The 25,319-nt window shown below is 34.7% G+C and overlaps 1 long non-coding RNA gene across 1 annotated transcript in view; it reads right to left on the bottom strand.

The window, feature by feature from the left end:
* Positions 1 to 1,149: 1,149 nt before the first annotated feature.
* LOC108706746 overlaps positions 1,150 to 25,319 on the bottom strand; it is a 136,625-nt gene continuing 112,455 nt past the window's right edge. The window contains exon 5 of the long non-coding RNA XR_001934138.2: positions 1,150 to 2,028. This is a non-coding gene — a long non-coding RNA (uncharacterized LOC108706746). The remainder of the gene's footprint in view (positions 2,029 to 25,319) is intronic.

The following is a 25,319-nucleotide window of genomic DNA, read 5'->3' on the forward strand; positions in this document are numbered from 1 at the left end:
TTCTTTCAGCATGTAGAGTCTGCTTTAAAAAGAATACTTTGACATATTTTTTATGCATATAAGTTGAGCAATTGCACCTACTGATTGAGAAATTTCCATTTTCTGTAAGTGATTGGCAGCAGCAGAATATTTCTTCTGCCTTTTTCAGTGACTTTGACAGGCAAAGAAAAAACATCTGAAATGTTTCAAAATACAACGTGAAAGCATGCAAAATGAAATTTCTGTTAAGCATTTCTAGGTTTTGTAAAATAAAAAAAAAAAATCTGGAGGCCATTCATTAAAGAACCACTGATTAATTCATCTAAAGATTATTTGTTCCATTAATATTATACTCAAATGTGTATGTGTGACCTTAGGTGGTCTTTGTTCTACAACATTTAATACCCAAATACTGTTGACAAAGTGGCAATACCTAGAATGACCATAGGTGTGGGTTTGGATATAAGAAAGCACTATGAGAACTTTTTATTATTAAACAAAATTTAAAGTCACTGGAAGTTACCAATGTGTTAGGCACCATACACTGACTCTAATTATTGCCCTAGCACAGTTTTGGAGTGCATCCATGCACAACTGCCCATGGCCATCCTATTCCATGCTCCCAGGTATTCCCTGAGCAAGTTCAGACTTGGTTTATGCATAGTCGAAAATTCAAAACCTCTCATTATTTGGTAGGTTATTCTAAGTGTAAAAAAATTTAAAGTAGAGGGGCGTGTGAGAATTCTAATAGAAGAGTTTAAGGCAGATAGTAATGGCTGGTCTTGGGAGTTAAGGAGAACATCAGCAGCCAGTTACAGTAGTCTAAAATAAGCTAACATAAGAAGAGCAGACATGGTACTGCTGAAGTGATCAGTGCAAAAATATATGTATTTAACGGATTGCAAAGACTATTTGCTTACCCACAACTTTCCTTAACTGTTTGCTGGACTATAAAACCCCAGCATATGCTGTATCAACATGCTATCATTGGTTAAAGCATGCTGAAGGCTGTAGTACAGCGACCTCAGGGTTGCATTTGTAAAGCAATATTGATTGATAATACTTTTGCCAAGCTCTCTTGGGTAAGCAACACCATTAAAATGCAAAAGAGTGAGAATCAATGAGAACCCCACCTGATCTATCTAAATCTGGCTGTGGCTGACTGTGTATAATGAAGACAACACTATTCTATGAATTTTTTTTCATTTTGTAGTTCTTTAATGAATTAATTTTTTTTTTTTGTTGTGCAGCTCTTAGGCTCGAAACATGATCAGTTATCTAGTTGTTTGCAGCAGTCTTTTGAGAAGCATTATTCATTTTAATTGAATTAATGTTGTATAAAGAGTTTTCTTTTTAAAGAAGTCTCTTAAAAAAGTGTCCAGAGACCAGGCTACCAAAGTAGCTAACTTATGCACAGAGTTTATCCTCACTAATACTGAAGGAGGTTTCAGAATTACTGAGGAAGTCTTTCTGGAACATGGAGAACTGAACACAGTCAAATCATATTGAGGTCACTCTCACAGGTATATGTGGGTGTTGTGATACCTGCAGCTTAAATGCTCAATTCCTATCAAAATTCCAAATTATAATTCCTTTTAATATAACAATGTGACTTTCCATTTACATTTTTCTTATGCCTTGGCCTTTTCTACGGAATGTACAATCATTGCATTATCTACGAATCGTGTGGCTGACATACAATGAAACACTCTAATAGAGTACTAGCTGAACTGGTATTTAAAAAGTTGAACTTTGTGATTCAGTTTACAATTATACAGATTCACATACAATAGACTTGTGAAAGGTAAAAGACAGTCTAATTTGCACCATTTATCAAACAGTCACAAATGTCAAACACATTTCTCTGAATTCAGAAAGGGAGAAACATTAAAGGAATATATAGAAATATATAATAAATTCTACAGTTCTTAAAATGTCATGAAATGGAACAACACAGGAGCTGATGTGGGGATAATAGAAAGAACCTTTTCTCCAGTTTGTCATAAAGAGTAGAAGAAATGCTTATTCCTGATGGAATTACACACATAACTGTAAAGAAAGCATAGATAATACATACTAGAATATTGTTACACTTTAAAGTCCACATTGTCAGGTTGCTATAAAATGTGTATGTCTAATATTTCAACCCCAGGATTATTAATTTGGGTTTTATAAATAGCTATTTTGTAAGCAGGGATTATATTTGAATGAATAATAATAAAATGTATAATGTACAAAGAATATTTCTAAACTTTAAACAGACTGACCCCTAAAAATTGCAATTGCAAAATATGCAAATATATTTGCAATATTAAAATGTAGTTCATAAATGCAGTGGTGTAATGGTTTTAACCAAGAAAAAAATGCAGCTATGGTCATATGAAAAAGTTTGGGAACCCCTCTTAATTCTTTGGAGTTTTATTTGTTATTGGCTGAGCTTTAAATGTAGCAACTTCCTTTAAATATATAAGATGCCTTATGGAAACAGTAGCATTTCAGTAGTGACAAAGTTTATTGGATTAAAAGAAAATATGCAATATACATCATAACAAAATTAGACAGGTGTATAAATGTGGGCACCTCAACAGAGATATTACATCAATACTTATTTGAGCCTCCTTTTGCAAATGAAACAGCCTCTAGACGCCTACTATAGCCCTTGATGAGTGTATGGATTCTGGATGGCGGTATTTTTGACAAAATTTCTCCAGTTCAGTTAAATTTGATGGCTGTCGAGCATGGACAGCCTGCTTTAAATCACCCCATAGATTTTTCATGATATTCAAGTCGGGGGATTGTGATGGCCATTCCAGAATATTGTACTTCTCTCTCTGCATAAATGCCTTTGTAGATTTCCAAGTATGTTTAGCGTCATTGTCTTGTTTGAATATCCAACCCCTGCATAACTTCAACTATGTGACTGATGCTTGAACATTATCCTGAAGAATTCATTGATATTGGACTGAATTCATCTGATCCTTGACTTTAACAAGGGCCCCAGTCCTGAACTAGCCACACAGCCACACAGCATGATTGAACCTCCACCAAATTTGACAGTAGGTACATAGTTACATAGTTCATAGCATCCATACACATACCCCTCCCTACTTTTAATTAAATTCTATATACCCATACCTATACTAACTATAGAGCTTAGTATCACAATAGCCTTTGATATTATGTCTGTCCAAAAAAACATCCAAGCCATTCTTAAAGGCATTTACTGAATCAGCCATCACAACATCACCCGGCAGTGCATTCCACAACCTCACTGTCCTGACTGTGAAGTACCCCCTACGTTGCTTCAAATGAAAGTTGTTTTCTTCTAGTCTAAAGGGGTGGCCTCTGGTAAGGTGATCCACTTTATGGGTAAAAAGGTCCCCTGCTATTTGTCTATAATGTCCTCTAATGTACTTGTAAAGTGTAATCATGTCCCCTCGCAAGCACCTTTTTTCCAGAGAAAACAACCCCAACCTTGACAGTCTACCCTCATAATTTAAGTCTTCCATCCCTCTAACCAATTTACAGTAGTTTCAATTTTTAGTTTCTCTGCACTCTCAAAGAGCTCATTTATATCCCTCTTAAGGACTGGAGTCCAAAACTGCACTGCATACTCCTTACGCCTTACCAGGGACCTATAAAGAGGCATAATTATGTTTTCATCCCTTGAGTTAATGCCATTTTTTATGCAAGACAGAACTTTATTTGCTTTAGTATGAAGATCTAAATTATGGAAAGATCTATTTCAGGTCCTGAGCATTCTGGATAACAGGTCCCATACCTAGTCGGTAATGTAAAAAAATTATTTGCAATGTGAAAAGTTATGCCTTTGCTTGAACACATTTTTCTTTGCACAAATTTTATATAGCTTTTGCGAACCCGGAAACTGTTTAGCGACCTCTTATGACAATAGAAGAAGGTTTGTGAATTTTATTGTTTAAACCGGTGCGCAGTGAATGTAGTATAAGTACTGAAAAAGTTATGTTTGCTCCAAAAGATTATGCCACATTCAAGCACTCCTTAAAAGTGCACAATTTAAATTAGCAATGTGCAATTAAAATTGATAATGCAATTTTAAGGAAGAATATTACATTGCAAAATGTGAATTTTTACATGTTTGTTTTAATCGTTTTTCTCTTTGTGACTTTAACTACATTCTTCCAAGTTTCTTTAAAATCATGAATGCCATGAAAGTTATTAAAAGATCCAAAAATTAAAAGAAGGAATGGAAAAAAAATTTGAGTGTATTTAAAAATTCAATTTTTAATTAGGGTAAATAGGATCAACCCGCAAACTGGAATCAAAAGTTTTTTCACAACGAAAAATTGATTTGAGTCCACCAAACAACCTTGAAATTGATTGTAGGAGGTTCCCCATAGGCTAAAACACCAATTCAGCAGGTTTTAGATAGTCAAATTTGAATTCTTAAAGCTACAGTACATGGTAAATGTTAAAACTTTAAACAAATCAAATTTTGACTATTCCCTAGTCAAATTACACTAAAATACACTTGAAATTCAACCCCTGATAAATCTGCCCCTTTACAAATCTCAAAGTTTTTAAGTTTTAGAGATATTTTTTTAAAAATATGAATTCATGAGAAAAGAGCAATCCTAATGTTAGTGAATCAACCCCATAAGGTATGGTGATACAAATTCCAGAAATATTCCTTATCCAGAAAACCTCAGGTCCCAAGCATTCTGGATAGCAGGTCCCATACTGTACAATAATACTTTAAAGGGTTCCTTTACGAACATGAAAAGTTTAATAAGTGAAATAAGTTGCAAATAGCAACCAGTCAGTTCTTTGCTGTGAGGTTAAGTATCCCAAACCCAGAACAGAACCCAAGGTCCCATCACGACTCATTGTTCTGCCTATAACAACCTTTTGCTTTGGGAGGAGCCCTCCGATACTAAGATGCCGCCTGGTCTTAATGTGAGAGGAACTAGGAGAGAGTTCTAGACGAGCAAGGAAACCATACGTGCAAACAGCAACAGAGAATAGGAGCATGGTCAAGGACAGGCTGAGTCTATACCAAAATCAGGAAGTGCAGTGCAAAGTCGAGAGGCAGGAGTGTAGTCAAGGTCACAGATCATGTCGGTACACAATAAAGTAGAGATAGACTGGATCCGAGAGACTGGTCAAGGTACAGGCAAGAGCCAGGACGGGCAGCAGACAAGGCTTGGTCAGGGAAGGTCAAGAACTGGACAGAAACACTAAGAAATCGCACCCAGGAACTATATGAATAGACGTTGGGCAATGAGTTACTGGGCATGACACGAAAACGCAAAAAGCAGGCGCACTATTCTAGTCAGGACATGAGGTAGTAAGCATCAGTGTGCAAGAAGAGGACGAGTGCGGTGGGCATCCCTGCCTTGGGTGGAACGGGTATCCCCCAGCTACTTTCTTTACATTTGCCTTCATTCTCTAACTTGTAGTAGAATGTTCAAAGCTAATTGTCAAATGGCCGCTACTGGCAATTTACTTTAGCACCATTGATTATATACAGTATTAGCTCCTACCTGTATATATATTTAGTGTCTATGTCTATGGAGTGATAAGGAGCTGACCAAAAGCCAAATTGAGCACAATGTTGTTATTTTAATAAATAAATTAGACTTCACTGCATAGGAGTAAACCTTACACCAACAATAGCAAATGTGGCCTTTTCTTATATGAATCCCAGTATGTTCTTAAATCTTATGCATTTAAAAGAATATTTGTTGAAAAGACAATTGGCAGAGAATATAAAGTTCTATAATATATGCTGTTATATAAGAATTAGCATTATTTTGAACTTTTGCCAAAATATATATAGATAATTAGATATTTATTATGAATATTTTAAGTTCCTCTTTCTTCTAGGAAACATTTTCTCTTTAAATAACACAGAAACATACGGATTGGGAAAGCACATCCCAAACCAGTTGGTATTACTACCCTTTGTACAGCTCTAGCTTTAACTCTAGTCATGTGATTAAAAGCACTTGGAAAAAAACGCATGCAAATTAAATATAAAACTCTATTGGTTTTCATTCAGATTTCACCACCTCTTCCCCTTATCTATAAAGTAGTTAAACTTCCTCTTTGGCCCAACTATCTCTGAAATTGCTTAGACTGTGTGCTTTACAAATAATTCAAATTTTTAAACACTATTCCCTTTTTCTTTGTAGTAGTAAAACGGCACCTTGTACTTGATCCTACCTAAGAAATCATTAATCCTTATTGGAGCCAACATAATTCTTTTGGGTTTATTTAATGTTTAAATAATTTTTAGCAGACCTAAGGTATGGTGATCCAAAGTATAGAAAAAACTCTTGTCTGGAAAACCCCAGGTCCCAAACATTTTGTAATACCTATTTATTTTTCTTTCCTTAATGTATTGATTCCTTTCTGTTCTGTAATTGTACAGTAATATATATATAGTGAATAAAGTACCCCCTCTTGTAAAATATAAGGATATTATAAGTTACCGAGGTGTTTCATGACCATATAAAAACACGAGGCCGAAGGCCGAGTGTTTTTATACAGGTCATGGAACTCCGAGGTAACTTATAATATCCTCATATTTTACAACTGGGGGTACTTTATTAATTATAATACACAAATTTTAGTGAGTCATGTGACAGAAATGACATCACTACTCACCGTTTATAACTGATGACATCACTACTCACCGTTTATAAGGATATAATTTACAAGATATTCATGGCTTTTGTGTATTATATATATATATACACACACATACAAACCAGCACAGATCTGTTAACATTATATATATATATATATATATATATATATATATATATATATATATATATATATTATATATATATATATATATATATATATATATATATATATACACACACATACAAACAGTTGGTTGGCCAGCACAGATCTGTTAACATTCCATAAATTCAAGTTGTAGGATGAAGAATTAATTTTGGGCAAAATTAGAGAAATCGTGGATATCCATTTACAACCCACTGATCGTTTTGTCAGTTACAGATATGGGATGACTTTGACATAGTTGGCCAGCTTAAATATATTGCAATATATGGACAAACAATTCCTGTTTTGTTTAAAGGGTAAGGCATTTTTTCAGTAGCAGTATGCACAAAATGTCTCAATGTCTTAAATATATTGATGAGGGGTTGAGTGCAGAGGACTCTTGTATTTGTCTATATGTATTTTGCGGTCACAGCCTCATTGCACCCCCGCCTAATGGTTTTAAAAATTGATGGGGAGCACAACTTTTCCATGTTTGTTTTGTTACATTCATTTTACTGAGGTAATGGATTTCAATAACATTTTACTACTAGTTTGACTGAATTTCCATTACTACATTGACAACGGTTTCAACGTCCCTAGGAATTCAATGGAAATGTTTTTTAAGTTTTATAGATAGACATTTCTAACAGTGACAGCTATTGGCAAAGTGTGTCAATGTAGTAAGCATTACTACTTAAATACTTTAAAATGGCTGTAAGGGGCAGATTTATCAAGAGTCGAATTTCGAAGTAAAAAAACTTTGAAATTCGACCATCGAATTGAAAAATTCTATAGTCAAAGTTATTTTTTTGGTTTAAATTTAGCTGTTTTCGATCGAATTAAAATCATTCAATCGTAGAAATCTTTAGAATCCAACAATTTAATCGATCGATTTTAAAAAAAAAACTTTGACTTCTAAAAATGTAGCCAAATGTTGGCTATTGGTTCTAAGAGGTCCCCATAGGCTAACATAGCAATTCGGTAGGTTTAAGGTAGCGAAGTGTCAAAGTTTTTTTAAAGAGACAGTACTTCGATTTTCGACTGGTCGAAAATCAATTAGAATCGAAGTCAAATTTGGCCTATTCGATGGTCGAAGTACCAAAAAAGTTTTTTCATTCGAAAATTCACTTTGACCTCTGATAAATCTGTCCCTATATGTACATATCAAATATATTTACTGGCAAAATTAATGCCATATATCTATGTCTTTTTTCCACCTGGACCTCATGTGTTTAATCAACACCTGCCCCATTTAAAAACACCTTTCTGCCATTATAAGCTCTTGTATGCAGGGTCAACTAACCTCAAGTCTTGGTTTTGTAATGCTTGTTGTGTTGCTTTTAATTGGTTTGTTTTTATTCATTACATTATTTGTGTTGCACAGTGCTGCATTTATAAACCAACCAAAATGTCTTACATAAACATAACAAAATATTTAATAGACCAGAAGTCCCAAATACATAAGGGCTCCAGCAAGGAGCTAGAAATTTAAACAGTCAAAAGGCAGCTCCCTTAACGATGGAGGTTCCCTCCAAAGTACTTTTTATGTCCCCATTTTAAACTTTCAATGTATGAAATACATTTTATTCTCTCTGGTTGTTAGGCCTGAATCATGAAATATAAAAATAATGACAACAATGATTTAGAACATTAAAAGGAGATCATATTGCATGGATATGCAAACTCTTGTAATTCATAGTAAGTGTTAATCTAAACATAATAAATGTACCTGCTTGGGCTCTTAATAAGAAGGCAAAATATTCTACTACTCTTTAGCATAATGTGTTATATAGCTTGCGGAACCCAGAGGGGTGGGTGGTAGGTAGTAAATTGGTTAATTAAATCTCAGGCTAAATTGCCTGTCAATAATTCTATTAAAACAAACCATCCTTACATGGCTTCAGGAAGAAATTCCTAGAACATTGTGATGGTCTTATCGATTCAACACCTTATGTGGCATTATTTAATTGTGCCTTGTTATAATTTCTAAAAAAGCTCAATGAGGAAAACACATTGCTATGCATCATAACTAAATAGATTATTGTCTACATACTGTACATGTGTAAATGCATTAAGAAGAGATACACATTTGTAGAGTCTATGATTGAAGAAAGTGATTTTACATTTTCTCTTTATTGCAGGCAATACAAATTTTACAAAATAGCCTGTGTTACACATTTTGACTTCATTTTACAGTAACAGATAAGTGTATGAAACACTCATAAATGAATTATTGCTTCACCTTGGGTAAATGCTGGGCATGATTCATTTTATGTAATTTATGTAAGACCCACATTTTTGTGTTTTCTTAACATTGTATTTAGAGTCCAGCAAACAGTTCCTTCTTTTTTTTTTTTTTTTTAATAAATCTTTATCATTTTAAGAAGAAATGGGGAGGGATACATATGAAAAAAGGGGGTGGAATTAGGGCAGGGTTTTAAACAAAGGGCAAAGAAAAAGGTAATACCAGCATATTACAACATACATTTGTATGAGCAGTCATAAGTTTTACAATCCGTATAAAATTGTTCATATTCTTAATATCTTCTCAGTTTGTATTGAGCTGGTAAAAGAGAGGAAAGAGAGTACTACTGTCCCTACTTACTCTTCTTCAATTATACAATATTATTTCACTACCTTCAACTCACTTGAAGAACATATCTTATTTATCTCTTATTTAACTTTTATTTTACTCATCAATATGTATATATTTCAACCACAGGAGCCATATATTCCAGAATTTAGCACTATTGTTATGACTAATTGCTGTTATTTCCTCCATTTTCCTTGTTTCATACACAAGGTTAACCCATTCCCAGTGGATCAACTTTTTTCCAACTTTTAGGGATTAAGGCTTTCGCTGCTTGTATCATATGTAATAGCAACTTATTTTTTTATCATCTTATTACTCTTTACACCATAGTGCATAACAAGTTTGGGTAAAAAATCAGATGCTATGTCTTCCTGCAAAATATTTTCTATTGTACCTTGAATCTCCTTCCAGTATTTTTCCAAGGATTTACAAGTATACCAAATATGTGTTTAAATTACCTACATCATTCTGACACCTCCAACACTGGTTATCTGAGTTTGGGTATATCTTAAGTAGTCTCTCTGGTGTATAGTACCATCTAGATAGTAACTTGTAGTTAATTTCTTGTGTTTTAGATGCTACTGTTGACTTATGTATTGACTTATATTTTGCAGTCCAGTTCTCGTCTGTGAGGGTTATTTGTAACTCTTTTTCCCATGCCTCTCTGTAGCGGATACTCAAAGGTGCTCTATTTGCATTTAAATTCCTGTAAACTACAGACATGGGTTTTTTAATTACTGATGTTAAGGTGATGAGTTTCTCCCACCACGTAAATGGAGAACAAGATGACCCCTATTTATAAAATTATGTACCTGATTATAGCTCCATGAGTCTCTTGGATGACTACCCCATCTTTTTTGTACCATTGCTAGAGGTATCACTCTGTTGTTCTTTATAAAGTCAGATACTAATGTTGGTCTGTTATTATAGATTTCCCAGTGACGATAAGCTTGTTTGTCTAAACTAGATGGGAAGTCTAGATTCTGATTTAACATTTGTAATCTATGTGGATGACATGTCGGTTTATGGATCTTGGCTGCCCTCTACCACACTTTCAAGGTTGGCCCTATTATAGGGTGTTGTTTTAAATTAATTGGTATGTTACATTCTTTAGCCCAAATTAAGTTTAATAGAGGAATAGAGGATTCTGCCTGTTCTACTTCTATCCAATTTTTTTCTGAATATTCCCTTTTCCATTGCAGAATTCTAGCCAGATGTATTGCGGTATAATAAAGATGTACATCAGATACTGATAATCCATTCAATTTGTTAAGTGTCAACATTTGATAACTTATTCTTGATGTTTTTCCACTCCACATAAAATTAGATATTATAGCTTTCATCTTTGTGAAAAATATTTTCGGAACGAATATTGGAATGTTTTGTAGAAAGAAAAGGATCTTTGGGATTGATATCATTTTTAGTGCTTGAATCCGTCCCATCCATGACAAACCAAATTTTTTCCATTTATTTAGTAGTAATGGGGTTGATTCAAGTAGTGGGCCACATTATTCTTATATAAAGCTGACAAGTAATTTTTTAATGTAATCCCCAAGTAGGTTATCGTTCGTTTTGTCCATTGGAATGGGAAGGAGTCAACGAGATGATTGACTGTTCTTTTAGGTAGATTAATATTCATTGCCTCAGATTTATGGAAATTGACCTTAAAGTTAGATAGTTCTCCGAACCGGTTGAAAAGATTCATTAGATTCGGCAATGAAGTTATTGGCTTTGTAATAAATAAAAGCAAATCATCCGCTAAAGCAGCTGTTTTATGTTCTCTATTATTAATAACTAATCCTGATATATCTGGGTTATTCCTTATGGTGTTTAGTAATGTCTCCATAATCATCACAAAGAGAATTGGAGATAAAGGGCAACCTTGCCGTGTACAATTTTTATTGTAATTTGTTTCCATTAACTCTAACCTTTGCTGTTGTGGAGTCATATAAAGCCATGATCCTATTAATTGTTGTGTCCCTGATGCCAAACCCTTCTAGTGTTTTAAGAAGATCCAGGATACCCTATCAAAGGCCTTTGCTGCATCAGTCGTTAATAACATAGTTGGGATATCTCTTCAGTATGAAATAAAATGTCATTGAGTTTCCAATTATATAATGGTTTAGTAGAGTGGGTATACTTATTTCAACCATAACTGGTGCATGATCAGACCAGTTGTCAGGCCAATATCTGCTTTCATTACTAAGTGCAACCAATTTTGATTTATAAATAGATAATCAATCCTATTATAACAGTTGAATTTCTTTGCATAATGTGTATAATCTTTAGTGTTGGGGTGGTAGCATCTCCATATGTCCATTAAATTCAGGTGTGTCAAAGCTTGTTTTACCCTTTTTAAATATTTATATGATAAGCTTGTTTTCCCCTTAGATGAATCCACTAAAGGGTTCAAAACCATGTTCATATCACCTCCTACTAGGACTATACCCCCTGCTTCTAAGTGTTTTAAAAAGTGAGAAATGAAGGCAGGTTGCCCTTTGTTAGGGGCATAAATATTGTAATCAGTGAATTACCCAATTTGCCTTTAAGCATTATATATCTACACTCCGAATCTCTAATAAAATCTATATATGTAAAGGGTAAAGTTTTATGAATTAGGATCTTATTTTTGTTATTACTAGTATAAATATATATTTATATGTCGAGTTCGGAATACTAGGAATTTTATTTTCCTTAAAATGTGTCTCTTGGAGGAGAACAATTTTAGCTCCCTTTTTTTGCATTCGACAAGGATCTGTGCCCTTTTCTTCAGTTTGTTTAGACCATTAACATTCAATGAGTATATTAAACAATTATCTAACGCCATTTATAATACTGCCAAAAATTTCTCTTTTGAACCATTACCCTGTTTGATCTATTACACATAGTTGAAGATTTTCGTTTGTGGAACAGTAGTCTCTCTAGATTCTTAATAAGTAAGTTAGGAAAGAGTAGAGGAAATGTGAGGTAAAGAAACATTTTATAGTTTAACCGCTAAACCAATAACTCCTCAGAGCTATAGTCTTGAGGTTATCGGGGAAGAATTGGCACAAATAATATTGGGGGGGGGTTGGTGTTGGCCTTCAGCGAAGGGTGGCCATATTATAGTATTTCTATATCATCATAGACCTGGTTGGGTGGGTTGTCTGAAGCAGAACTTCAATTGACCAACTTCAACATTTTTATAGATATTTCAATAACACAAAAGCATTATAAACACCTCTCGACATGTGACTGTTAAGAGCAATTATTCAATAATTTTTCATTATAAATAAGGGAACAATCAGTCATTTATATTTCTTGCAGATAGACTATGCTCACGTGTTCCTCTGAATCGCGGGGTGTGTGGGGGTCGACCTGGTGTTGCTTTCTTTGACCATTCCCCTTGTAATGTAAAGTCCATGTCCTGGTCGTCCATCTTTTCTTCATCCTATCCAGGTAGAGGAATGTCTTCTATTTGGAGCTTCTGAAGAAAGTTCTTTGTCTCATTCGGCGAACGTAGTGTATATTGGATTCCATCACATCATGCTATAATTCAGAACGGGTATCCCCATTTGTACATGATCCCTTTTTCTCTCAGTCTGGTTGTAAGAGGCTTCAGTTGTTTCCTTTTAATCAGGGTTAAACGGGAAATGTCCTGAAAAAGGTGAATGTTATTGTCCTCATAGATTGAGTTAGTCTTATCCTTTGCCTTTGTGAGAATTTCTTCTTTTATCTTAAAATTGTGAATGCAGCATAGTATATCCTTGGGAGCATTTAAAGGGGCTCCTTTTGGCTTCGGAACTCTGTGTTCTCTGTCAATAGCAATTTCTGTGTTAGGGTCTTTGTTAAGTAAGCTGTTGTAAAAGCGCAGTATGTATATCTTCAGCTTTTACTATTTATGGCACTCCTCTGACCCTTATGTTGTTTCGGCGACCACTATTTTCTAGGTCATCCATGTGTCTTTGCATCTCATCTATACACAGTTTTTGCATTTGAATTTTTGTGTTTAATGCCTTCTGGTTCTGTATAAGTTTGCTTTGGTTTGTTTCTAAGCAATCTGTTCTTGTTGCTAAGGAGAGTATATCCCTTTTTATGTCTTGCAGCTGATCTTTAATGGAGGAAGTGGATTTCTTTTATATCTGATTTGGAAGGGAGTTTACTTAAGTAAGTATGTAAGTCCGATTGTTTCTCTCCTTCACTATCAATATCAGATGTGTCAGGCTGCTGCGTGTCTCTCTCATCTCCCTGCTGCACTGCTATTGGCGCCATTTTATTTTGGGTGCGCTCGTTTTTTTTGTTAAAAAAAAGGGTGCTATGTCCATTTGGGATTGCATTTTTCACCTGACTGGGGTGCCTTCCTTATCTGCTTTCATTCGGTAAGTTTTCCCCATGTTTAAAAGTATATGGCTCACTCTTCCAGGTCTTGTCTGTGCAGAGCTGTAAATCAAGCTGCCATCCACGGAGTCAGGCAAGCCACACCCCAGCAAACAGTTCCTTCTTGCTGTTGAAACAAGGCATTCTGAAAAGCTTTAGCATTTTATCCTGGAAAATACTTTGTATACAAATGACAAGCAGCTCACAATATACTGCATGATCTAAATGACAAATAGGGAGTAATTTACTAAATCTCAGCTTTTTCTCACTTTATTAAAACTTCACTCTTATTAAATATTATTATGATAAATATACCCCATTGACTTCTACATGATTTTGAAAATTTTTAGTTGGAGCATTTTCCGATTTGAATTTTTAGCAGATTGAGAGCATAATAAATATCAAAAAATCATGTTTTGTTTTTTTCCCCTTTAAAAACTGGACCAAAAAAATCTGGTTTAATAAATATTGTCTTTTATATATTATTCATGTTGTATGTTACATATAACATATAATACCTAATCTATAATACATTAGGTAACAGTATTGGATCTATTTTCTGGAAGCTTAGGACCTGGGCTTTTCTGTAATTTAGTATATATAATATTTGACCTACAGTTGTGTTCAAAATAATAGCTCAAAATCCTTATGATTGCTTTTATTTCCATGCACGCAAATGCATTGGGAACACTGCACATTCTATTCCAAATCAAAATATGAAAATGAAAAATGTATCAAATGTGTGTTATTCCTTCTGGCACCTGTTACATTCCACAATTCTTCTAGATTTCATGATTTTGCCTCAGAAACAGCATTTTTGTTGTCACTGCACAAGTTGTTTATTGGATTAAAGTTCGGGATTGGGCTGGCCACTCCATAATGTCAATCATGTTTGTCTGGAACCAAGATGTTACTCGTTTACTGGTGTGTTTGGGGTCGGTAAGATGACCACTTCAAGTATTTTGAATCTAATCCATGATCCCTGGTATGCGATAAATAGGCCCAATATCATAGTATGAGAAATATTCCCATATCATGATGCTTGTGCTACCAAGCTTCACTGTCTTTAATTCAGTGTTTGGGAGTCATCTGACAAACTGTCTGCAGCCCCTAGACCCAAAATTAACAATCTTGCTTTCATCCACAAAATGTTGCACCCTTACTCTTTCGGCCAGTCAATGTGTTATTTGGCAAATTGTAACCTCTTCACCATGCCTTCTTTTCAACAATGTGAATGGCTTCACATAGGCATCTTCTAATTATAGCAGTACTCACAGTTAACTTTAAACCTTATTTTATCTTCCTGGAGCAGATCATTGGTCTTTGCCATTTTAGCTATTATTCTATCCATTCTAATGGTAGTTTTCTATTTTCTTTCAGGTTTTAGTTGCCATTTTAAAGCATTTGAGATTGATTGAGCTGAGCAGCCTATCATTTTCTTCTTTGTATGCTTTCCCCTCTCCTATCAACATTTTAATCAAAGTATGCTGTTCTGAACAATGTCTGGAATGCCCGGTTTTACTTGATTTTCAGAGAGAAATGCATTATAACCAACATGCACATCATTTGGCAATAACATTTAACAAGGACCATCTTCTCTTCCACAAAGACATCATCAGATGCTTTTTGTCCAAGACAAACCTTAACTTTTTTATTCTGTATTACCATTGAATTACTGCATTGTTTGTTTAATAATGGATAAGATACTTTTCTCCGGTGGAGTAACACTAGGAGATGTAGACCTTTAGAGTGCTTGGAGCCCTAGTATAGAGGTAACCTATAGAGGAGTCTTGTGGGGCCCTGAATGGTGAGCAATTGACTATGGAATCATCAAAACCACTGGTCATCTTAACCATACTCAAATCTTACATTTTACACTGTATTAAGCTAAATAAAAGCACTGAGAGTCCGTGATAGATCTGAAACACCACCAATATATTAATAAGGTTGTTAAGAACATGAACTGTAAACTGTAAATACTTTTGTTAACTGAATGCTTGCAAATAAAAAAAATGCTTGCTCATTGAGCACTATCACACTCAGATTCAATAAATTCACCATTTCTTTGTAAGTCCTGAGTTGTGCGGCTTCTTTGGAGGAGGATTGTATGCAGTACTACGAGGCATGCACCCAGGTCCTGAATGAACATTTGTCGTGAGTGCTGGGATTTCGGGGGAGTATATATATATATATATATATATATATATATATATATATATATATATATATATAAATAAATAAATATATATATATATATCAAAAGAACCGCACTCTGGGTCTTTTCCAAGTGAAAAAATTGCTGTTTATTCCAACGTTTCGGCTCCTAACTCAAGCCGTCCTCAGGGAGTGATTACAACACAACAAACACACAAATTTGAAGCTTAAGATGGCGCCAAATCACATGACGTCATCCTCAGGAAGTGCATCACATTAGTAGTACATTCTATGAAGTGGAAACCATAGTAGTGCGGGGAAGTAATATAAATATATATTTTTTAAATTTATAATATTGGTTTGTAGGCAGCCATCTCAGGTCATTTTGCCTGGTCATGTGCCTTCAGAAAGAACCAGCATGTTAGGATGGAACTGCTTTCTGGCAGGCTGTTTTTTCTCCTATTCAATGTAACTGAATATGTTTCAGTGGGACCGGGATTTTACTAATGAGTGGCAATGGCAGAAAATTTCCCGAAAAACAAAATGTGAAAACAAGTTGGCAAGACAAAATTGTCACGGAGACAAAAAAAGTCACCATAAGAAAAAAAGCCTATTGACTTTAATGAATTGGAGTGGGGGGGAAACAAAAGTTGTGCATGTAAAAATTTTTGTGAATCCAAAAATTATTAGGCGTAAAAAATATGTTGTAGCCTATTTACTTCAATGCCTTTTGCATATTTTTTAACACTTTTACAAATTTTTCAGTGAAGCAAAACAAGACAGATAAACTCATCAGTGAACTTCTGATATGTCGTGAATGACTGATTATTAGGGACTTGAAATAGTGGATTGTATATGAGTCCATTGTCCAGGATATTACCTGCACACTTCAATGCCAACAGGTCAGTGCTTAAATAGCTGTATCTATATACAGGTATGGGACCTACCCAGTGTGCTTGGGGTTTTCCAGATGACGGATCTTTCAATAATTTGGATCTTCATACCTTAAGTATACAAGAAAATTATTTAAAATGTAAATAAACCCAATAGGATTGTTTCACTTTCAATAAGGATTAATTATATCTTAGTTTGGATCAAGTACAAGCTACTGTTGTATTATTTCATTTTTAAATTTTTGGAAAAGAATGAAGTCTATGGGAGATGGCCTTTCCTTAATTTGTAGCTTTTTGGATAACATGTTCCCTGATATACATAACTTTGAGGATGTGTTTGTGTATGTACATACAGTATATATATATATATATAGATATATAGATATATAAAGATATATAGATGTGTGTGTGTGTATTATATATATATATATATATATATATATATATATATATATATATATATATATATATATATATATATATATATATATATATATATATATATAGAAAGGCTCCTGGTGTGGGCCGAAACGTTGATTGAATAAACAAATTATCTTTTTGAGATAAATCCTGGTGTGCTTCAGCTTCTTTTTTAAATGGATATTTATACTGAGATGCACCCAGGTATATATAACTCCTCAAGTGTATGCTGAAGCCTTCCTAAGACATATTATATATATATATAGGTCAGATTTACCGCTACCACAACATTTTTTAAAAATGGGCCATAATCTCCCAACATTTAGATTTATGGGCATTGACTTAGTTCCTGAACCCGCAAGGGGAGGTGACTGGGATCGCATGTTACTGCAAAAGGAGGTCTACTGGATTAAAACGCTAAATACCATTGCTCCCAGGGGTCTTAATGAATATTGCTCGTTTTCTTGTTTTTTGTAAGTAACTACATAGCTTAGACTCTTTGGACATTTTATCCTTAAAATATTTATATGCCAACAGCTTATGTCTTATGGATACATTTGTTAATGTTAATGTTTTTAGAGATTTTTATGACACTTTTAACACTATATTTATCGTAATGTCACTTTATTAAGATGAATATCTTATTATTGCTTTTTAATATATTTAATATGACTATGGATTTTTCCTATATATTACAATGCTATTTGCACTTTGTTTTACAGACCAATGTTTATTCATCCATATTCGCTGGACTTGTGGGTCTTCTAGGGTTAAAACATTCACTTGATATGTGGGCGTGTTCAGGGGAAGTTTCACTGGTGGGTGAGTCTATATAACTATGTACACTTGCACTTTATATCTATCTTGATAAAGGTCCATGTGAGGACCGAAACGTCGATCCAATAAATATGCTTCTTGTTTGAGAAAATCCCAGTGTGCGTCAGCTTTCTACATGAATATACAATTTCTTTCTGACCAGCACCTGGGTCTCGACTCCAGTAAGTGTGTGCCACAGCCCTTCCACACATATATATATATATATATATATATATATATATATATATATATATATATATATATATATATATATATATATATATATATATATATATATATATATATATATTTTTTTTTTTTTTTTTTATCATAAAAGGTTTATGTAAATTATGCCTCTCACACAATGGGATGCGATTTTAACAGAACATTTTCATTCTTTTATTATCAAATGCATTTTTGATATGTTTGCTGAGCAACAAAAAAGTGGATTCATATTTTTTTGCTTTGATGTCAATTTTAGTGATGATTTTTTTCCGATTCATGCCTATTGAACTTGAGAATAATTTGAAAAAGGAGAATTAAATGGCTATAGAAAAGGCGAAACCGAGCTCTAATGATCTTTAACTAAGGCACATTTGAATACTAATTGACAAAGGACTCTGGAAGGATAGGGAAAGCAAATGCTCTGGTTTAGTAAATAGTGCCATATGGTGCCATTTTGCAGATGCTATTTTTCAAAGACATATCCCACAGCAAGTATGAATTTCTCAGTCTCCAATCAATACAATATGACTAACCAGTTAGCATTTATTTTCTACTTAAACTCAATTCTACACCTACTGCATATGTTTTTGTATTAAGCAGGTGATAAATGGACATTTGCTAGTCTGTGCTGTAACAATGGTCATTATAGCATTTACCTAATGGAAACAGCTGCTAGCAAGAAAGTGTGCTTTTGGTATTGGGATTCAATTAAGGAGCACAGGAAATGACCTGCTCTGACATAACTATGTTAAAATTAAATGCATTCCCAACCTGATTTAGTAAGTGATTCCAGTCAAATGTTTAGTACAGACATAAAATAAAAAAGGAGGAACAAGAAAATCAAAGGCACTTTTATTTAACTGGATACTTTGTGCACTGGCCAGTTTTAGAAAAGAAAAATGTGTTTATGCAAAATGACCCCTTTTTCAATTTAATTATTGTAATCTTTATGTTAATCAATTGCAATGTTGCAGTGTAATTGTAACCAGAAAGAAAAATAACCAGACAAACAGCAGTGCAATCTGTGCATTAACCTGTGATGGAATTAATATCTCAAATAAAAAAGAACATGCTACTTACAACATAGTTGGTCTTTTTTTTTTAAAGAATAAACAAACTGCTTTAATGCAATGTATTAAGATTACACCTTATTTAATGGATTTGTAAATGCAAAGCATTTGTTTAGAAAATAGCCTTCTATTAGCTTTAGTTGGCACCCATATTGCAGGACATACACCAGAAGGTTTGTAGAACAACTTTCAGCATCCACACAAAGCATTCTAATGTCCTATTGTAGATCAGGGTTTCAAAAATGCGTTCAGAACTGCAGGAGTAAGTGCTGTAATGCATTACTTAGAACTCAGTTTTTTAGAAAATATATGTCGTTTTGTTACTTGAATGGGCTGACCGACATTTAAAGGACTATAGGGTTTATTAATGAACATAGGAGCAAGTGTGATCATATTAAAATGGACTTACAGCTCGTTGTTTATATGTACAACAAGCACCTTGTGTCTGCCCTGCCTCTTCTGCTGAATCTCATGCAAGTCTATTGACTATTGACTATTTTCAGGGTTCCCCAGCCATCAATAGGTGGAGCATACTTATACCAAAAGAAATGCTTGTTAACATATTTACTACCTATCGCCAGAAGTCGTAATCCCGAAAATGGGCCAGATTCAATTCAGGGAGAAAAAGGTTTATCACGTGATTCAGTTTGAGATGTAATTCAATTCAGAAAAACTCTGATGGTTTATTACATGAAAACTGTATTGAAGGTTATGGGAAAAACTAGAACTAAATTTGATAAACCATGCAATAACTTTTTCTCATTGAACTGAATCTGGCCCAATGTTAGCTGCAACCTGCACCCCATTTATTATTTTTAATTCAGTCCCATTTTGTGGGCCATTATGCAGATAGCTGCAGCTGTGCACCATTTCGTAGTATAGAGACTAGTGGACTAGGGCTGAAATTGAATTGACTGTCTGCATTATGCACCATTTGATTTGAAAGAGGCAAGCAAGAGGACAGAGGAGACATGTAGGAGGCAAGGGGTTCAGCCTTTAATGGGGCCCTGTACTAACCTCCTGCTTTAAGACAGGAAGAAAGGATAGTGCTGGATTTTTGATCCAGTGCAAAGAGCTGTAAGCTTGGGGATGCAAGTGAGCAGGAGCAATGAGAAATGAGCAGTAAGGGACATTTCTTGCACCCCTCACCCTCAGGGGACATGAATGACCCTTAATATCCTCAACCCTGTTGCACAGCTCTGTGCTTTGCCAGTGGGTATGGAGCAACCATACAGTGGGACTCAAGTGGCACTGTACAGGGAAACTGCCAGTTAATAAAATTATAAAACGTATCAAGATTTTTAAGGGATTTCTACACAATATGAATTGCCATTGTATATTCGGCCTACTTAAAAAGCAGCAAATATATCACACCTTATACTTTTGCTGACTGTACACAACAAGGTGAAATTCATTATTTCATGTGTGGCTTTTTTTTGCTCCAGCTGAAATGCTGCCAACATTTTTTATTCACTAACTTTGATTCCAGCACAATTTATTTCAGAATTGAATAAATTATTATTTATGACATTGGTGAAGAATGGGTAAGGGTTAAAACATGTGACTGGCTTTCTGGAGTCAGGATATTTTATATACCCCCATAATATTTTAAATAAAAATATTTGAAAAGTCACCAAAAGCCATCATTACTCTTCTTGACCCCAGAAGAAATGCAGTGACAATAAAAATAGCAAACAGTATAGTGGAGTCTGAGAACTAAATAAAATGTGTTTTTGGGAACATGAAAGTAATATAAGTATCAGCACTGCATGAAAGGGGAGGAGTCTGAGCATTGAAGGAGTTAAAGATGACTATGTTATGGATATGATAAGTAAACAAAATCCCCATCAACTGAGTATTGCGCTTGGAAGAAATCCCTTACTCTAACATATAGACCTATTTGTCAGCCACAAAATACTTTATATAATTACATTATTCCTATATGTTATAGTGCTTAATGTAGAATTACAGCTTGTCAATATCTGCCATGTATTTACCAGCCACTCTTCCCTTTCCATTGCGCACTACATCATTGTGTGCTTTTCTCCTACAAGGATATGCATTTTTATTGCATAAATAAGCAGATTACATTTGCTTGTTTGACATTAAAAAGCATTTTAAAAAGCATTTTCTCCATGGTATTCCTTTTAACATTCCTGTGATGTGTGTTGTTATTATGCCACAATGGTTTTTACCTTGCGAATGCAGAAAGATTTACATTAATGCTCAGTATGCAATAAAGATGAGGCATGATTGGATGTGTTATTTCTGTAGAGCTCTCATAGTTTCTCTACTGCTGGACAGAGCATATTTAAGGTATGATTAGCTTCTGCCCATAAGGCTTATAATAGTCAACGGCATATTCTGGTGTTCTAGTGTCCATGCAATCAACTAAGCTGTTAACTATATTATCAGTGTACAACAAGAGCTGGAGATGCAATTGTAGCCTATAGCTGCCTTATAACTGAAAATTCGAACTTGTGCAGAACAGTAAAGTGACTGATCTAGCTATTGCCTTCAACTCTTGAAATTTCGTCATCTTTGCCAAGTGACCCACTAACTATAACAGTATAATAAAAAATATACATTAAACCTCCATGAAGCATCAAACATACCAAGTAATGACCTGCGGGCATAGTATTCTGTACTGACATGTCAGACCTTTACTTTAAATGAATGGGAAATTATCTAGTATTTTCCTTACCTAAGCAGCTAATCTTGAATGTTCTATTAATCATCTACTATGGAGTATATTACTTGCACTACTCTTTGCCTTATTTGCCTTAAATGCAGAGTTCAGTAGGGTACTTTTACTTTTTAACACTGGACAAAATGGCATCAGAGAAGAAACCCAAGGCAGTAGAAACTTCAGTCCAGCCATTAGTAGGGCCATATTTTTTATACAGGCACCAGAGGTCCATACATATGGGCAAATATACCTTGTATTATCTGCCATGCATTAGCAATTGCATGGACATGAAAAAAAAAGCCTTTTCGGTACTTGAAAATAGTTACAGTATGTATCTGAATCTTCAGCTACTGCCAGTACCGCTGTGCTTTATCATCCTGGAGATGCTTTAATAGGTCAAGGTGGATATTTTTTGGAGCTGATCTGCATACTCTTACAAAGTGGTTTTGCATTCCACATTTATGGCTGATTACCATTTTTTCTTTTTCTTTTTTTTTATAATTCTTTTTTTTAGCATTTTCTCATGAAAAAAGTGGTACAAAAAAGAAAAAGGAAATGGGCATCTGTTAATACAATCAATTTTATCATAATTTTTCAGAGTTAGTAAATACACAGTACCATATTCAAATCCAAAAGATTGCCTCCTACGCCTTGTCCGAACCTAACAATTCTATGTATCTAATCCATGGAGACCATATCTTCCAATACATAGCGCTATAATTATGATATATAGAAGTTAATTCCTCTAACTCTCTTATTTCATCAACCAATCTAATCCAATTATTGTATAAGGGTGCTTCTCTAGACTTCCAATTTCTAGGTATAAGCAACTTGAATTAGATGGAAAGTAAGAGGATCATCTAACAACTTAGAATTATCTAAATACACATTTAGAAGTATTACCACATAGTCCTCTATCCCGATTTTAATAGAGGTTATTTTATATATGCTTTCTAACACCTGATCCCAAAGTGCTGGGCAGGTTAACCAGATATGAATATGTGTACCCTCCTTTTCATTGCATCTCCAGCACAAGTTTGATATCTGTGGGTTCATTTTATTCAGTTTAACATTTTTTCTGGACAGTTTGGCTGGTGGGTATGTGGGCCCAGAGACATAACTATAGAGTAAGTAGACCCAAGAGAGCTGGAGTTTCCTTTAAAGCATTAAAATACCCCTCCCCATGGTTTCTTTTTTTAACTGATGCACTCTTGCCTGTGTGTGTGCAGAAAAGGAGGTGGTTAAAGACAGGAGCGACTGAGAACTGAGAGTTTTTCTGGTTGGGGGTCTGGCACGCTCTTGTTACTCCGCTATATGGGGTAGTGCAATTACAGCAGATTGCAGCAGTTTTATTGTCTTCATATGGTTTTGGTGACATGAATGATTTACTAGAATACAGTCAGTTTTCTCTATAATTTTTACTTTATTTTCTGCTGCATAATTTGTGCAGGCAGTCTATAGTAATTTTGTCTAGCCATACTGGGGTATCTGAGTGCCTGCCGTCTCAGTTTAGCTGATGTGCACCCGTTTATAAGTCGCCTGTGCTATTATATGACCATAGATTTTGATTACTTATAGTATTGTTCACTATATAATATACCTGCTTCCCAGCATAATCCAGAGTTTTCCTAGGTTTGCTCTTCAAAACAGGAGAAGGCAGGCAGACTGGCAATGCTATATGCAGGATTGCTCACGGCTCTTTGGATTGTGAGCTCTTTCTTGTGGTCAGTTGTGTGATGGATACGTGAAAACTACTAATAATCTAAACTCCTTCTAAAAACCTGAGTTTAAAGATTTAGGCTCAAGCCAGACTATTGCGGATCTCTGTCTGCGTTTTCCCACAGATTGAGGATCCACTCTCCCCGTTGCTCTGCCTGTTTCCGCTCGAATGCAAGCAGACGTGGAGGATTTCGGCGCTGAAACATGACATTTTGTATTTCATGAAAAATCTGCCCTGCATTAAAAAGACAAAGGGGGCAGAAGGGCAGCAAATTCTCTGCCTGCGTAGAACCCACAATTGTCTGCATTGTTGCAATATGTCTTTACTCACCTAAATGAGAACAATATAGACTTGCTGGTAGGCTGGGCCAATAGGGGCATAAAAAGAGCCACCAGAAGAGACTTGGGAGACAGTTTTCAGGGACAGAAGAAAGTAGTCCTGCATGTCAGATCTACTACTTCGCTAACCTTCAGCCATCATTTATTTCTTGTTTGGTGGCTAGCAGCGGGATACAAGAAATCTTAATGATTGACACGATTCCGAACCCAGTTATAAAGTATGGAACAAGAACTGGCTGAGCTATGTTTCTCGGGTTTTCTTGTTGCATGTAAAGCATTCTCATAAATGTAAGCATTGGTGTGCCTCTGTAGTAAGCAGAATTCTTCAGCAAAAAAAATAGTGTAAAGAGATCTTTAAAAGCAGGAAGAACATTATATTGGACCAGAATAATCCTTATTTAGATGGTTCCATTTTGGAATAAAAATAAATAATACACCATAGTGTACTACTATGAACCATGTATAAGGCCAATTAATAAGCCCTAATTTAACCAAAATGAGTGGTTTTCTTTTTTCTCATTAGTGATTTGTACTTTTAAAGGTAAACTGATAACAACAATAAGGGGTGCAAAGCATCGGTCATAGAAAAGGCTTTGCAGAAAAATGCATTTCCAAGAGAAATGGACAATAGTTAAAAATCCTTTATAAGAAAGAGTTTCCAGTGTTAATCTCCACAGGATTCTTTTTGCATAGTAACGTGATGCCATTCTTTATTCTATTTGGTTAAATGAGACGTTTAAAAATTACAGCTACCTGCCGTAAACATGAGGATTTTTATAGGTCACATCTGCCAGTCTACTTCATTGTAAATAAAAAGTTGCATTTAAAATGTTAATATTCCAGTTACCCATTATGTTCTGTGGCATCTGTGTGATGTTATTATCATGACTGGTGATTGGGGTGATGATGACTGCTTCAATTTTGTACTTGCTAAATAAATGTTATGATGCATGCTATGGATAATATTTTTCAAATGAATATTTGCCAATTAATTGCCTAGATCAATGATTTGCAGACTTTTTGGTTTCACACTTTAATTTCACATTCTGTTGGGCCTACTTTGTGTTATAGCGAGGTTACAGATGCATAGCATAATAACTCTGTTATATCAGTGATCCTACAGTAGTTCCATAAATATCAAGACTAGCCTTTCAGACTAAAATATCACGTATAATTTAGAAATAAATAAGCATTTACCTTAAATCTTAAAGGGCCTCCAGACTAGACCCCTCCATGCCTCTAGGTTCCATAATTTGGGCGCCTATGGTCAATAAAAACTAAAAGCACATGTT

The sequence above is a fragment of the Xenopus laevis genome, chromosome 1S (genome assembly GCF_017654675.1).
Source record: "Xenopus laevis strain J_2021 chromosome 1S, Xenopus_laevis_v10.1, whole genome shotgun sequence".
Taxonomy (NCBI): Eukaryota; Metazoa; Chordata; class Amphibia; order Anura; family Pipidae; genus Xenopus; species Xenopus laevis.